This window comes from Euprymna scolopes, chromosome 22, assembly GCF_053919585.1.
Source record: "Euprymna scolopes isolate OS-2025 chromosome 22, ASM5391958v1, whole genome shotgun sequence".
NCBI lineage: Eukaryota > Metazoa > Mollusca > Cephalopoda > Sepiida > Sepiolidae > Euprymna > Euprymna scolopes.
In genome coordinates, this window is record NC_136503.1 from 108321865 (window position 1) to 108338795 (window position 16931).

Here is a 16931-nt window from a genome sequence, read left to right on the forward strand (position 1 = left end):
CTTAATCCTAACTCTAACCTTAACCCTAACCCTAACCCTAACCCTAACCTTAATCCTAACTCTAACCTTAACCTTAACCCTAACCCTAACCCTAACCCTAACTCTAACCCTAACCCTAACCTTAACCCTAACCTCAGATATCGTGCTGCAGTTTTTGCACATTACACTTGCATAAAATATCTTGATTTTTAATGCTAATATGGTCAAACTCGGAGGGGAAAAATGAGTTCATTATATATATAGATAGAAAAAAAGAAGAAAAGAAAGATAGAATAAGAAAAGAATGAAGAAAGAAGAGGAAGAAAAGAAGAAAAGAAGAAGAGAAAAGAAGAAGAGAAGATAAATGAAGATTGTGAGAGGCAATAATTACCTCAGTCGAAAAGGATTTGTTCTTCTCCGACTGATGAGGAAAGAGCAGATACTGAATTTTTAATTAATCATTAGAAAATAAAATTAAAAACTCTTTTTTTCCGTGACAGATACTACACTTGGAATTATTTATTCACAAAACAGGTTTTATTTACAAATATTTTTTAATGATTTCTTAAAAATTTGAAACCTAAAGTTTGTTTACTTTTTGCATTTATTTTTATCGTTTGATTGACCGAATTAAAATTCATTCTTTTCAATAAAAATAATCTTATAATAGGAAAAAAATTGTTTATAATCTTTTCAATAGTGCTTTAGCGTATCAACTCACTAGACCCAAAATGAGTTTGAAAATCCCACAAAACTTGTTTCGTGTATGGATTTTTATGCGTACCATTTTATGATCAGAGAAAATTTCTTTCAATCATTTGCATAGAAATCAAAAGTTGAAGCAGAAAGACTTTTATATATAAAAACTCAATACAACAAAACTAAGAGTAGATTCCTGCATGCTTCTCAAAGATCATATAAGTAACTATATAAGATCAGATATGCATATTACCTTCCAGCTTCACGAGTGGTTTGCGATATATGTTTATGACATTCACTTCAAATTCAAAGTGGAAGGAAATTCAAGATGAACAAATATACATCGCCCCATTAGCCTCCTCCCACTTTTCAACAAAATATTTGAGTCCATAATTAACCAAGCTCTAGTCTATCACTTTACAGATGCGAAACTTCTGACTGACCAACAATATTGATTTAGGTGTTCCACAGTAGATATCCTAACTGTAATCTCTGAGCGTATATACGATACACTTGACAAAGCCGTGGAGGGTAGAGCGGTAGCTCTAGATATATCTAAGACTTTTGACAGGGTATGGCATGAAGGTCTCCTCAGGAAAATCAGATCACACGGCATCACTGGACGAATAGTCAACATAATTAAATCCTTCCTAGATAAGAGAAAAATTCAGGTTGTCCTCGACGGTCGTGCATCTAAACAATATGATATAAATGCGGGAGTACCTCAGGGGTCTATCTTTGGACCTTTTTATTCCTAATATTCATAAATGATCTCCATGACAAAATTGTCTCTGTGATGGGTATATTTGCTGATGACACTACGCTCTATAAGAGGTACGACAGGAAAACAATGAACACATATCTAAGGAAATAGCAAAACACTAGAGGAAGACCTCCAATCTGTTAGTGGAATGGGGACAAAAATGGATGGTCACATTCAATGTTGCCAAGACTAAGCTTGTTTCCTTCAATAATTACAAGAAACCTTCTCAACCACTAATAGCAATGGCTAAAGATACATTACCTGAAAATACTTCTTACAAACTTCTTGGCCTAATGCTCACAGGGAATATGAGTTGGAACAGATACATTGAAAGCATTGCCAGGGCCGCTGCGAAGTAGTCTCTCTCTCTACCGTGCTAGAAAGTTACTTATACCTGAAAGTATCCTGTACATCTATAAGGCCACCATTCGCCTATGTATGGAGTATTGTTGTCATATTTGGGCTGGTTCATCTGCTACAAGTCTCTTGTTCTTGGACATGGTTCAAAAGAGAATCGCCAACATGATAGGTCCTGAACTGTCATCTACGCTTCAACCTCTCTTCCATCGAGGAAATATAGCATCCTTCTGCCTGTTCTACAAGTATTTTAATGGTGGATGCTCCGACGAATTACAAGCCCTTGTGTCCCCTCGATGTAACTACCCCCGATAAACCCATCAAGCAGCAAAATCTCACCCCTACACAGTAAAGATAAAGATCCCTAGATGTAAGACGGCCTTCTACTCTAATAGTGTCTTTCTCAGAACTGCTAGACTCTGGAACTCCCTTCCGGGTTCCTGTTTTCCCAACTGTACTGACATGCTAAGGAAATGGCAGAAACACTAGAAGATGACCTCCAATCTGTAGTAGTATGGGGACGAAAATGGTTGGTCACATTCAAGGCTGCCAAAACTAAACTTGTTTCCTTCAATAATTATAAGAAGAGAATGCCACCAATAGCAACGGCCACAGACTCATTATCTGAAAGTACTTCTTTTAAACTTCTCGGCCTAACGTTCACAGGAAACAATTACATTGAGAACATTACCAGAACCGCTGCGAAGAAGGTAGGCTCTCTCTACCGTACTAGAAAGCTACTAATGCCTGAAAGTATCCTGTACCTCTATAAGGACACCATTCGCCCATGTATGGATTATTGTTGTCATATTTGGGCTGGTACATCTGCTACTAGTTCATCACTCTTGGACAAGGTTCAAAAGAGAGTCGCCAACCTAATAGGTCCTGAACTATCATCTAAGCTTCAGCCTCTGTCCCATCGACGAAATGTTGCATCCCTCTGCCTGTTCTACAAGTATTTTAATGGTGAATGCTCAAGCACTTGTACCCCCTCGACATAAATATCCCGGACAAACCCGCCAAGCAGTCAAATCCCACCCCTACACAGTAGAGATCCCTAGATGTAAGAGAGCTTTCTACTCTAGTAGTTTCTCCCCCAGAACCGCTAGACTTTGGAATTCCCTTCCGGGTCCCTGTTTCCCCAACTGTACTGACATGCAGAAGTGCAAGTGTAACGTAAAAAGCCATCTTGCTGCCCAACTCCCCACATAGTACCCCTATAGCTTCTGTCCCTGATAGTAGCCCCCTACATCAAAGTGGTAATGTGTCTTGTTTGAGGTGAAAATGTAAAAAAAATAATATATATATATATATATATATATATATATCAAAGTGAAAGTGTCTGTGTGTGTGTCTGTTTACCTTTCTCTACACAATATCTCTGGAAACTTTCAGTCTACAGATTCGAAATTTTATATACAGGGTACGGAGATTTGGGAAAATCTTTGTAATCGATTTTCGGCCAGAAATTTGGCTGTTAAGGGGACCAAGGTCAACGATTTGAGCTTTTAGCACTCTACTAAACTCCTCCGCCAATTTTATGGATAAACACTTGAAATTTTAGATATAGGTTCCTTGGACATGGATCGAACTTAATAACCTGATTTCAGCCCAAAACAATTAATGTTAAGGGGTCATAATAGGGGTCAAAGTTAAAAAAATTGACCACTTTTTTTTTTGCTCAACATACACCTCCAAACACCCGGGCAACGCCGGGCTTTAATGCTAGTTTTTTTTTTTAAATATAAAAAAAACCTCAATCGAAAAGATCTATTAGCCAGAGTGTTTCGCCTGAAGATAATCAAACTGATGAATCTGATTGGCTCACTACGATACTACATGTGCAAAACTGATTGGCTTTCCAGAAAAATCAACTCCAATCAAATTGATTCGATTATATCAGCTCAGTCCTCTGATATACAAACTGATCCAACCTTATCTGAAATAGTAAAGAGTCACGTGGTGCATGATCGTTGTGGTAATATCTCTAGAAATTCACCTCGCATGGTTGATGGTTAATGTACAAAAAGATATCCTAAAAAGTTTCCACTTGAAACTCAATTTAGCGAAGATGGTTATCCGTCTCATAGGAGATCGCCTGAAGATGGTGGCTTTAAAGCTATGCTTGGCAGGCATGAAGTTGACAATTTGCTTCCCCACGAGAACATATTAGGCATGAGGCTGTTTTTTTAATATGGAGAGGGTGGAGGGGGAAAGGGAATTGGGACCAGCTCCCGAGAGGTGGGAAATGGGAGCTGGATAGGGAAAGTCTCGCTTAAAAGGTGGGTTCTTGCTACCGTGCTAGAAAGCTACTAACGCCCGAGAGTATCATGTCCCTCTATAAGGCCACCATTCGCCCATGTATGGAGTATTGTTGTCATATTTGGGCTGGTGCATCTGCTACTAGTCTCTCACTCCTAGACAAAGTTCAAAAGAGAGTCGCCAACCTAATAGGTCCTGAACTTTCATCTAAGCTTCAGCATCTGTCCCATCGACGAAATGTTGCATCCCTTTATCTGTTCTACCATGACTTTAACGGTTGGCAGGCATGAAGTTAACAATAGGTGGACTGTGTTTATTTGCTTCCCCACGAGAGCAAATTAGGCGTGAGGCTATTTTTTTATGTGAAGAGGGGGGGGGAAAGGGAATGGGGACCAGCTCCCGAGAGGTGGGAAATGAGAAGCTTGTTATATAGGGTTGCCCCTACATAGAGCAGAAACTCATTGCCAGAAGGGCAATTGTCTTTGCTTGCAGCATCTGCCGGAGCAGATACTGTTACATATAGGGGTTTTATTAAAAGAAAGTCTTAGTGAGATATGATGTTGTATCTTAGTGAGAGGGATGTTGATGTACTCAGAGAGAGTGAGATGTTGTTGTAAGAGACTTAGAGAGATTTTTCATGTTAGGAGAGATTCTTATATATTAAATGTTCATTCTTTAGATGTGTAGATTGGAAGAAGAAAGCCCTTAGAATGATGAGATAGTGTTCACTTTTCAGACATTGTGTAGACATGATGTAGATTCTGATGTGGATATGAGAAGTCGAGATGTGTATGAAAAGACATTTTATAACACAAATATATAATACAATTTAACTTTACCTTTTTGTAAGAATCATAAACACAAGACGAGCTTTACAAAACACATGATGGTTTATTTCGTCACACGACCGTGTTTCCATCACCAAGAATTCAAGGCTTCACATTTTTTTTCTTGAAATGACGTCTCGCTTCCTAGACGACTGACTCTCTCCGAGTTTCTTCACTGACTAACTCTAAAGTTTTTTCTCTATTCCTAGAACTTTCTATTTTCCGTGACGTCATACACATGTTAAAACATGTGCCTTCTTTCACGTGTTCTGGACATACGTGTCCAAAACTTTTCCTATACTCAGTAACCTATTTTTCCAATATGTTAAAAACATTATCTTATAAGCTGCATTCTTTCAATTTAAAATTTCATAACAAACTTGATAGTTCACATTCTTTCCTTGAAATATTTTATCTATATTCTAAACAAGTTTGTTTTACATTTTTAAATTCTCACACGTAATCTATTTCTAAAACTAAATTACGAGGTTCGAATTCCGTCTGTTGCTATTTCATTTTCATTTTAACTAAATCTCTCTATTTTCATACTTACATGAAAAGGGGACAGCCCTTATCATGTAACAATACTACATTTTGATCCTTGTACGGATCATTGGATCATTGGATTGTACTTTACTCTCCTTTACTTTCAAAAAGAGATCCTCACAAAATGTTGAATTTTGCAATTCTGTGAAATCTATCAAATATCATCATTGACTTCTGTTATCTGGTCATCTGGTGAGAACCGGTGTGTAAACGTGATTATGCCGTACGAAGATTTGGAAGGCAAGAGGCTGTATATACTGCGCCGTGACATAAAAATTTCCAGGTTGGTATCTGAAGACGCGTTTATTTAACTGGAAGATGTTAGGTTTGAAATCTCGCAAAAGTATGTAATATATATATATATATATATATATATATATATATATATATATATATATATATATAGGGTGTCCACAAAGTCTGGCTGCATAATCTACAGGGTGTCCACAAAGTCTGGCTGCATAATCTAAAGGGTGTCCATAAAGTCTGGTTACATAATCTAAAGGGTGTCCACAAAGCCTGGATACATAATCTAAAGAGGGCCCACAAAGTCTGGCTACATAATCTACGTGGTGCCCACAAAGTCTGGCTGCATAATCTACATGGTGCCCAGAAAGTCTGGCTGCATAATCTACAGGGTGTCCACAAAGTCTGGCTGCATAATCTACAGGGTGTCCACAAAGTCTGGCTGCATAATCTACAGGGTGTCCGCAAAGTCTGGCTGCATAATCTACAGGGTGCCCATAAAGTCTGGCTACATAATCTAAAGGGTGTCCATAAAGTCTGGTTACATAATCTAAAGGGTGTCCACAAAGTCTGAATACATAATCTAAAGGGGGTCCACAAAGTCTGACTACATAATCTACGTGGTGCCCACAAAGTCTGGCTACATAATCTACGTGGTGCCCAGAAAGTCTGGATGCATAATCTACAGGGTGTCCACAAAGTCTGGCTACATTAAGTAGCAAGACTTTGTGGACACCATGTATATATATATATATATATATATATATATATATATATATATATATATATATATATATATATAATCACTTTGTGTGCGTGTGAGAGTTCCTTTCCCAGAGGTTCCGAAACGGCTGAGCCTATTTTTGCAAATTTAACAAAAAGGTCATTTATCTGTCTGGCAGTGTTCTTAGATATGTTTTGTACAGAAATCCATCCAATAAGTATCAAAAATCTAAAAAATACGATCTTAAATATAGTCTTTCTTATAGATTAGAAATAAGTTTTACAGGGGAATATTTTACGTTACACCGGCCAACGGAAATAATAAACTCTCAGCAAATCTTTTCTTCTTAAAAAAAAAATTATTGTCATCTGGAGATATAGCTCAGTAGTAGAACATTCGACTATAGATCGAATGTTGAAGCCCTGGTTTACCTCACCATTTTATTTTAATTTTTTCTCATTAATGAGTTCAATTTATGATATAAGAAAAGATACCATTTAAAATCGCCGCAAATCATTTCTTCGTTTGCATGTTTGAAAATAAACATTGATCAGAAGTGACTTTTTCATTGCAATTCTCTTCAAGCTCAAATATCAGCTGACATGATATTTAAACAAACACAGAACATTTTTGTTATCATTTTTATTTTTATTTTATTTATTTATTTATTTTTATTTATTTATTTTTTTTATTTATTTTTATTTATTTATTTTTTGTTTTTTTTGCGAGTTAGTCTACCGAGTAAATTATTTTGCCAGTATCATTGTAAGATTTGACAACCCTGCCTACAACACTCTTGGAACGTTTCACTTTTACTGAAATCTCTCTAATTCTTTTTTATTTTACTTTTCTTAGTTTGAAAAGATTAAGGGACTCCTTCCTGAGGCTAACACTTGATTCTGTTACAATTTAAATTCATATCCAAGGGTTCTTTTAAGAATAGACGCTGTTCCCTTTATGGCTGCTATCTGTATTTCCTTACAGCTTGGTTTTCCGGGGGTTGCTTCTAAGTATTTTTGAAGGTTTTTTTTTATTAGGCCAGTTGCTCCTGTCACAACGGGTATAATGTTTATTTCTTTCAGAGACATGTCGTTTTTAGATCATTTTTAGGTCCTGATATTTTGTTATCTTTTCCCGTTCAGCTCTGTTAAGGCCCAAATTTGGAACTGTGACGTCGATAATGAGTTCAGTTCTTTCGGGCTTGTTCCATTGGTGTGCTTTTTCTTGTGTAGCTTGTCTTGCAGAGTAATCGTTTTTTGGCGTTTTCCCATGGTGCCGGATGATGCAACGTTTACAAATGACTAAGTAAGGCTTATTGTTTAGAGGAAATCAAAAAAATTTGAATATAGCATACTGTTTACATTGTCTTTCTCAATTTTGTCCCTTACTTTTGGACGTTCCTTATTTTGAAAATAAATAAATCATTGTTATAATTCTTTTCCTATCCTTTGCAAATGATTCAAAGTTTAGTATGTTATTATGGATGATAACGAATACCAGTTGTCAAAATTTCACTTTTTCACAGTTGTTATTTCTTACAAATATTAGGTTTTAAAAGTTTGTCCCTTAGTTTTGGACGCTACTGTATATATAAAAGGCTGTCTGTCTGTCTGCCCCCATATTTTCAGACTGTATCTCTACTAAAACTAAAAGTCGCTGAGTAGCGTAAGAGGCCTCAAATGATTGGGATTTTATGAGCAGTTCTTTTATGCGTCTTTAGTCGGTTGAAATAGATTTTAAGGGGTCATAAAGATGTCAAAATTGAAAAATAATCGTTGCACATTTTCCACATTCATGTCAATTTATTTTAATCAGTTCATATGCGAGTCATGTTAACACAGTGGTAACGTCACCAGCTTTGAATGCTATAGTTTTGCTTTCGGTTTCGAGTCTAGTTAGTAGAACCCATACACTTTTTTTTTTTTTACTTTTGAAATCACGACTCTATAATAAAATCTGGGCAAATTAAAATATCATATTTAAGTGTACTTTACGACCGGGCAAAGCCAGGCAAAGTCAGCGAATATTCGTTTAAAAATGTTGCCTACCAAACTCCTCTGTCAGTTTTTGGTCTACAGAAATATCACTTAATATATGGGGTATTCGAACCCATGCGAGACTTTATATTTGAGTTTAAGCCGGGGAAAATCGGTGCAAAAACGTTAAAATAAAAAATATATAATTTTTCAGGTGAAAACGACGGCATTACGAATATGCATGCGTAACGTAAGAGCTATTGGTTCATGTTTTAATTTTTAGCCTTACAGGACACATGTATTCATAGCTCAGGCATTAACGTCAAAGGAAAAAGTAAATCGAGTCGGCAACGTGCCAGGGTACAGTTAGTAATAATATAATATATTATAATATAATAATAAATACAACGGGTGGGCTGCTAGTTTATATATATATATATATATATATATATATATATATATATATATATATATATATATATATATATATATATATACAAGTGTATATATAAGTGCAAATAGTTAATAAAACATGTTAAAAAACACTTTGAAAAAAGAGTAAAAAATATTTAATTTCAAAAGGAAACACTAAATAAGTGGATAGTCCTTAATCCACGGAATTTCGAAGAAATACTTTCCTTCTCATCAGAGGGTAGGAATTAGTAAAATGTGGGATCGGATTTTGCTTCCAAAAGTATTTGATGAAACTGCAAGTAAGTCTTACTTGATAACAAAATGTGAAGCAGAGGGAACATGGTGAAGAAAAAGGTGATTTCACGTTAATGGATAGTATATATATATATATATATATATATATATATATATATATATATATATATATATATATATATATATATATTCTTCAGAATAAAATTATCTAACAATCAACTGGTATGGAAACCTGTGATTATAAGCTTTACAAGATATTACTGGCAGTAATTTTCTCTATATTCTTTAGCAAATAAGGTGTAAACCATTATAACTATTTGCGAATATTTTCTTCTCTGAAGAGATGGCAGACATCGAAATCCTATAGGATAAGGAGTTAAATATTTCAAATGTATTCTTTGTTTTACATAGAATAATAAAAAATCTTTTGATCTGAAATTCAAACATTTCACGTCATAAATTTTTTAATTAATTGAATGACTAAAATTTTATATATATATATATATCGTGGATAAATGACAAAAAAATATATTCCAAAATTCATGATGTTGACCATCTTATTATTTATTCCTTTAATTCAGTTGACATTTACAATTCTTGACACTATCTGTTTCGGAGCGCTAAATCATTCACTTAATTATTATATCAATCATTGAATCGATTATACCCTTAACTCATCAGAAGAAATAGTAACAATCAATCCGTCAAAAGGAAATAAAGTGTGATTTAACATGATTAAAATCCGAAAATTGGAAGAGAAGCTACAAATATCTTTAATATTTTTTTTTAATTCAATTTTCACCCCAAACAAGGCACAGTGCCACTTTGAAGCAGGAGGCTACTATCAGGGACTTAATTAGCGGGGTCATTATGAAGGGAGATGAGTAGAAAGATGTTTGTTAACATTACACTTGAACTTCTGCATATCATTGCAGTTGGGAAAGCAGAATCCCGGAAGGGAGTTCCAAAGACCCGCAGTTCTGGAGAAGAAACTATTGGAGTAAAAGGCTTTCTTGCACCTAGGGATCTCTACTGTAAAGGGATGACACTTAGTAGCTTGTCGGGTTTGTCGGGGGTAGTTACGTCGGGGAGGTACAAGTGTTTGCAGCTCGTCAGAGCATTCACCATTGAAGTATTTGTAGAACAGGCAGAGGGATGCAACATCTCGTCGATGGGACAGAGACTGAAGCCTAGATGACAGTTCAGGACCTATCAGGTTGGCGACTATCTTTTGAACCTTGTCCAGGAGCGAGAGACAAGCAGCAGATGCACCAGCCCAGATGTGACAACAGTACTCCATACATGGGCGAATGGTTGCCTTATAGAGGTATAGGATACTGTCAGGCGTAAGTAGTTTTCTAGCACGGTAGAGGGAGCCAACCTTCCTTGCAGCAGCCTTGGCAATGCTCTCAATGTATCTATTCCAGTTCATATTCCCTGTAAACGTTAGGCCGAGGAGTTTAAAAGAAGTACTTTCCATTACGCCATTTTGAATTTCAAAAATAAAGTCACTAGACTCAACTATTCGTACTAATATTCCCTATTAATTTATGAATCTTCTACCAGAATGTTCTATTTAATAATTAGTAAATTTATTAATTCTAATTTGTGTATACATACTTATGAAAATAATATCAATAATTATAAACTATTATACATGTTTATTCAAAAAAAAAATTCGTCGTTATTTTATTTATACTTGGAGATTTTATTCTTCGTTATAAATTTTCTTCTCGTGCTTCTGCGCTTCTCTTTCTTTTTTTTTTTTTTTAACTCCTTTAACTTTTTTATTTCTTCTAGAACTTATTCCTCCTTCTCTGATTCTCCTTCTTTTTTTTAACTTTTTTTTCATTTTTTTTCTCTTTCTTTTTATTCTAGATTTTCTTTCTTCTTCTTCTTCTTCTTCTTCTTCTTCTTCTTCTTCTTCTTCTTCTTCTTCTTCTTCTTCTTCTTCAATGCAAATAATTCTATTTCGTTGCCGGGCATTTCTGGTATTTTGGTTGTCAAGGAAACAGCGTAATATTTCCCGCGCAACTTCCCGATCACAAACAATCGGAAATAACCTTCTCCGTGAGAGAGAAAAAAAAAGCGCCGGAGGTGAATTACAGCTGAAAACCTGTCTGGCACAAGTCCATCATAATTACATATTGCAAAAGGAGAGGAAGAGAGTTAGAGAGAGAGAGAGAGAGAGAGAGAGAGATATCTTTATAATAGTGTGAACTTGACCGACTTTTAAATTATTCCGCCATTCTTTGGAGTTGATTGTTTTTTTTTTCTTTTTTTTTTCTTTTTCATCTTTTCCTCTTTTTTTATTGTTCTTTCTTTTCTCTTCATTTTTTTTTATAGTTTTTTCCCTTCTTTTTCTTGTTTCTTTTTTTATCGTTCTTTTCTTCTCTTTCTTTTTGTTTTATTTTCTTTTTCTTTTTTCTTTTTTTTTTGTTCTTTTCTTCTCTTTCTTTTTTTTAATTTCTTTTTCGTTTTTCTTTCTTCATCTTTTCCTCTTTTTTAATTGTTCTTCGTTTTCTACATCTTCTTTCTTTTTTTTGTTTCTTCTTCTTCTTTTCCCTTCTTTTTCTTTTTTCAATCAAGTTCGCGCTAATTATTACGTTCTCTCTCGTACGGGTCCACACGCCACCTATCTATTAGTACCTATTACTACGTAATAATGATGACCTTCTTCCACGCTGTTTGATGTCTACGTTTTTTCTCTTTCTATTTCTTTTCCCTTCTTTTTCTTTTTTCTTTTTCTTTTTGTTTTGTTTTCTTTTTTTATATTTTTCCTCTTTTTAATTGTTCTTCGTTTTCTACGTTTTCATTTTCTTCTTTCATTTGTTCTTTGTCTTTTTCTTTTTCTTTACTGTTCTATTTTCTTTTTTCGTCTTCTTTTTCTTTTCTTTTCTTTTTCTTTTTGTTTCGTTTTCTTATTCTTTGTCTTTCTTCATCTCCTTTTTTTTTTAATTGTTCTTCGTTTTCTACATCTTTTTTCACTTCTTTCTTTTTTTCTTGTTTCTTGTTCTTTTCCTTTCTTTTTCTTTTTTCTTTCCCTCTTTTTCTTCTTCTTTTTCTTCTTCTTTTTGTTTCATTTATTTTTCCTTTTTTTTATTTTGTATTTTCTCTGTTTTAACCATCTTCCCATTTCCTCATCCCCGTTTTTCTTCCGCTTCTAGATTCCTCTTTCGCCTCCTCATCCTCCTCCTTCTTCTACCACTCCTCTTTTTCCGCTTCCGATTTTTGTCCATGTGCCCATGCGTCGTTTTCATACAAGAATAAGAAGAAAAAGAATAAGAAAATATTTAAAAAAAAACAAAAAAAACTGCAGACGAAGCAGAAGAAAAAGAAAAAAGAAATAATCGATTCCATAGAATGGCGTAAGAGAAGCCAATCAAGTTCGCGCTAATTATTATGTTCTCTCGCGCGTGGGTCCACACGCCACCTCTCCTATGTTAGCACGTAATAATGATGGCCTCCTTCCACGCTGTTTGATGTCTACGTTTGAGTTGTAATTCACCCCCGGCATGACAACTCCTATGTATTATTCCCGATAAAACAGCACACAAAATTATGACCAACTGTCCGGTAATGATTTGACAAATTGGGACAATTATTCGTTTAGTTACACCGTGTAGCATTCAAAAAGTACAGGACATCTGTGACCATTTTTGAACTGCTGAGAATCTTAGTGATATTAGTGATTAACCTGGCGAGAGGTTCCATCAAGGTATAATATTTCAATGATGACGAAACGTTTTAAAAGAAAATAAAACCCTTACATGTTGGCAGACGACAGCTGGAATATAAAAAAGGGATGACGCTCAACACTAGAGAGTAAAAAAGGACAATTTTATTTTATTAACATGGAAATTCCATTTCTGGCCTACATTTTGTTGAATTAGGTCCAGTTTTTTTTTTTTTTTATTTTGCTGAGAATCTTAGTGGGTGATAAAAAATATTGAGAGATTCCATCAAGGTATAATATTTTAAGGATGACGAAACATTTTATAAGAAAATGAAACTCTGGCACGTTAGCAGACTAATGCTGGAATATAAAAAGGGATGATGACACTCAACACAAGAGGGTTAAAGAAGACAAATGTTTTGTTTTGTTTGTTTTTAACTAACAATTCTGTGTTTTCATTTATAACCAATAATAACATATAATATAATATATATAATATAATATATAATATAATATAATATATAATATAATATAATATATATAATATAATATATATAATATAATATAATATAATATATAATATAATATATAATATAGTATAATATAATATATAATATAATATATAATATAATATATAATATAATATATAATAAAATATATAATATAATATATAATATAATATATAATATATAATATAATATAATATATAATATAATATATAATATAATATAATATATAATATAATATAATATATAATATAATATAATATATAATATAATATATAATATAATATAATATAATATATAATATAATATAATATATAATATAATATAATATATAATAACATATAATATAATATATAATATAATATAATATAATATATAATATAATATAATATATAATATAATATATAATATAATATATAATATAATATATAATATAATATAATATATAATATAATATAATATATAATATAATATAATATATAATAACATATAATATAATATATAATATAATATAATATAATATATAATATAGTATAATATATAATATAATATATAATATAATATATAATATAATATATAATATTATATATAATATAATATATAATATAATATATAATATTATATAATAACATATAACAATTATAATAAAATATGATTCCATCTGGTTGATCTTGTATTGACGCAAAACTGTAACATGGCGTTTCTTACATCAGAAGTCCTTGCTTATATTTAAATTCTTTATTTTCCGGTGCTTCCCCATTAAAAAAGATATTCTAGTCCTCAGTTTTACATCTTAATTATCTGTATGGATATATCACGATTTGCTGACTGTCTCTATCGACCTATGATTGCAAACTCTTCGTTACTGACTTAGCTAACTTTTTACGAGTAAATCTAAAATTTATTACGTCATCACAAGGTCTATGGCAAGAGAATATTCTTATCATTGTTTTGACTCTCGAGTATATATCCGACGTAGTAAATCAATCAAGAACCACATCACTCTATCTAAAAACATATTAGATATTAACTGATATATACTCGAGAGTCAAAATAATGAAAAGAATATTCTAGTCATCACTCACGTAACTAAAGAATCAAAACTCATTGTTTTTTCCAAAATCTATCTGTCAATTTATTTGTCTGCTAAATTCCTAAATTAATAACATTGTTAGTGGAAAACATATCAGAATGGCATTTCATCCATCAAGTTACATTCTTGGAAATTATTTAATGTTAATATTTTTATTCTTTTAAAATATAACTTTTCGCATCGATAACATTTTTCTATCTAAACAGCAATATCCATTTTAATCAAGTTTCAGCAAGACTAACCGGTATTGTCCGGGAAGCTAATAACTTAGCATTTGTGCGTCGGTAGCTTACCTTCTACAAATCAATATTTGGTTGTTGTTTGACAATTTTTTTTACTGTCTCTTACAGTATGTTGGGATAAATAATAAAATGTAATGATAGAGAAACATACCTTCCATTCGGTTGATCTTGTACCGACGAATTCTTGGATAAAAAGACCCAGCAATATGAATATTTTTTTTACACAGGCATCACCACATTATCAAGGCCAAGAGGCCACTCAAGGATAAGGGTTAAAGAGTGTACAGTAGAAATTGGACAATATAGTAAGCATTAGTAATGAAAATTCGGTTAATTTGATAACTTATATGGAACGGCTCATCAAGAACTTATTTACGTTAGACTTGAAGACAACCATATTGTAGTCAGCTGGAAAGCAGGAAAACGGAAGACAATTCCACAGGCGTGCAGTTCTAAGAAAGAAGCTTTGTTCATGGAATTACGTTTAGGTTTAGGCACAGATAAAGAGTGGAGGGAATTATTGATAGTGTTTTCAGCTAGACGAGTGTTTCTTGTGAAAGTTTTGCGAGGGGGGACCATAGACTTAAGCTCAGTCGAACACTTTCCATGAAAGTAACGATACAACAGAGACAAACTCGCAACATCTCTTCTGTGAGATAGAGGTTGCAGGGAAGAGAAAAGGGCATCTCCTACGAGGCTACGAAGTCTATTTTGAACTCTATCAAGGCAGGACAAGTCCTTTCTAGCAGCTCCTGTCCAGATGTGGCAACAGTATTCCATCCTTGGACGTACCTGGCTCTTATATAGATAGAGAATTGCATCAGCAGTGAGATATTTACTGGATCGATAGAAAGATTCCACCATTTTTCCAGCGGCCTTGGCAACAGATTTGATGTACGTGTTCCATTTAAGATCAGGAGTAATGGTCAAGCCCAGAAGCTTGTCAAAATTTGAGGCCTCCTGAAGACGAGAGCCATTCATTTCAATTGATGCCAGATGTGGATCAGAATGTTGATGATGTAAAGGTAGAAGCTTGGGTTTAGATGCATTAAAAGTAACCAGCCACTCCTTTCCCCATTGTACTATTTACAATAGAAATCTTGCTTATATGTACAGCCTTTATTTTCCGGTGCTTCTCCGTTAAAAAAGAAGGCACAGTGGTCTCCAGTTCTGCATTTTAATTATCGATATCCTTCTGCTCGGAGCCATCACGATTTCTTGACCCTCTCTCTTTACCTCTGATTGCCAACTCTCATTACAAATCGACTTAACTACGTGTAAATCTAAAATTTATTACGTCATTACTAGGGCTATAACAAGACTCTCGAGTATATATGCGACACAATTAGACACATTAAATTAATTAAATCAATCTATCTAAAAGCATAAGATATTAACTGATATATACTCGAGAGTCAAATAATGAAAAGAATGTTCCCTTGTCATAGCACTAGTTATCACTCACTTAACTAAAGAATCAAAACACGTCGTTTACTGTTTTCCCCAAGATCTATTTGTTAGTTTCTGTGTCTGCTAAATTCATAAATTAATAACATTCTTAGTGGAAAACACATCAGAATGGCATTTCATCCATCAAGTTACATTCTTGGAAATTATTCAATGTTAATATTTTTATTCTTTTAAAATATAACTTTCGCATCGATAACATTTATCATCTAAAAAACAACAATCATCATCATTGCCAAGGCTGTTGGAAAAATGGTAGGGTCCTACCGTTCTAGTAGACATCTTACTCCTGATACAATTCTCTACCTATATAAAAGCCAGATACGGTCAATGATGAAGTACTGTTGTCACATTTGGGCAGGAGCTGCTAGAAAGACCTTATTCTGTATTGACAGAGTTCAAAATAGACTTCGTAACTTAGTGGGGGATGCCCTTTTCTTTTCCCTTCAACCTCTTTCCCACAGAAGAGATGTTGTGAGCCTGTCTCTGCTTTATCGTTATTTTCATGGCAAGTGCTCGTCTGATCTCCAATCTATGGTCCCCCCGTCAACCTTTCACGAAAAACACTCACCTAGCTAAATGATTATCAATAATTTCCCCCACTCTTTATCTGCGCCTAAATCTAAACCTAGATTCCATGAACAAAGCTTCTTTCTTAGAATTGCACGCCTGTGGAACTCTCTTCCGATTGCTAGCTTTCCAGCTGACTAAAAAAGGATGGATCATCAAGAACTTAACTTTTTTACGTTGGACTTGAAGACAACTATATAGTTGTCTTCAAGTCCAACGTAAAAAAGTTCTTGATGAACCACCCTCCTAAGTAATCCAATTTACAAAATTCCCAATACTTATGTATATCCATTAACCCTTATCCTCGAGTGGCCCCCATGCCTTGATAA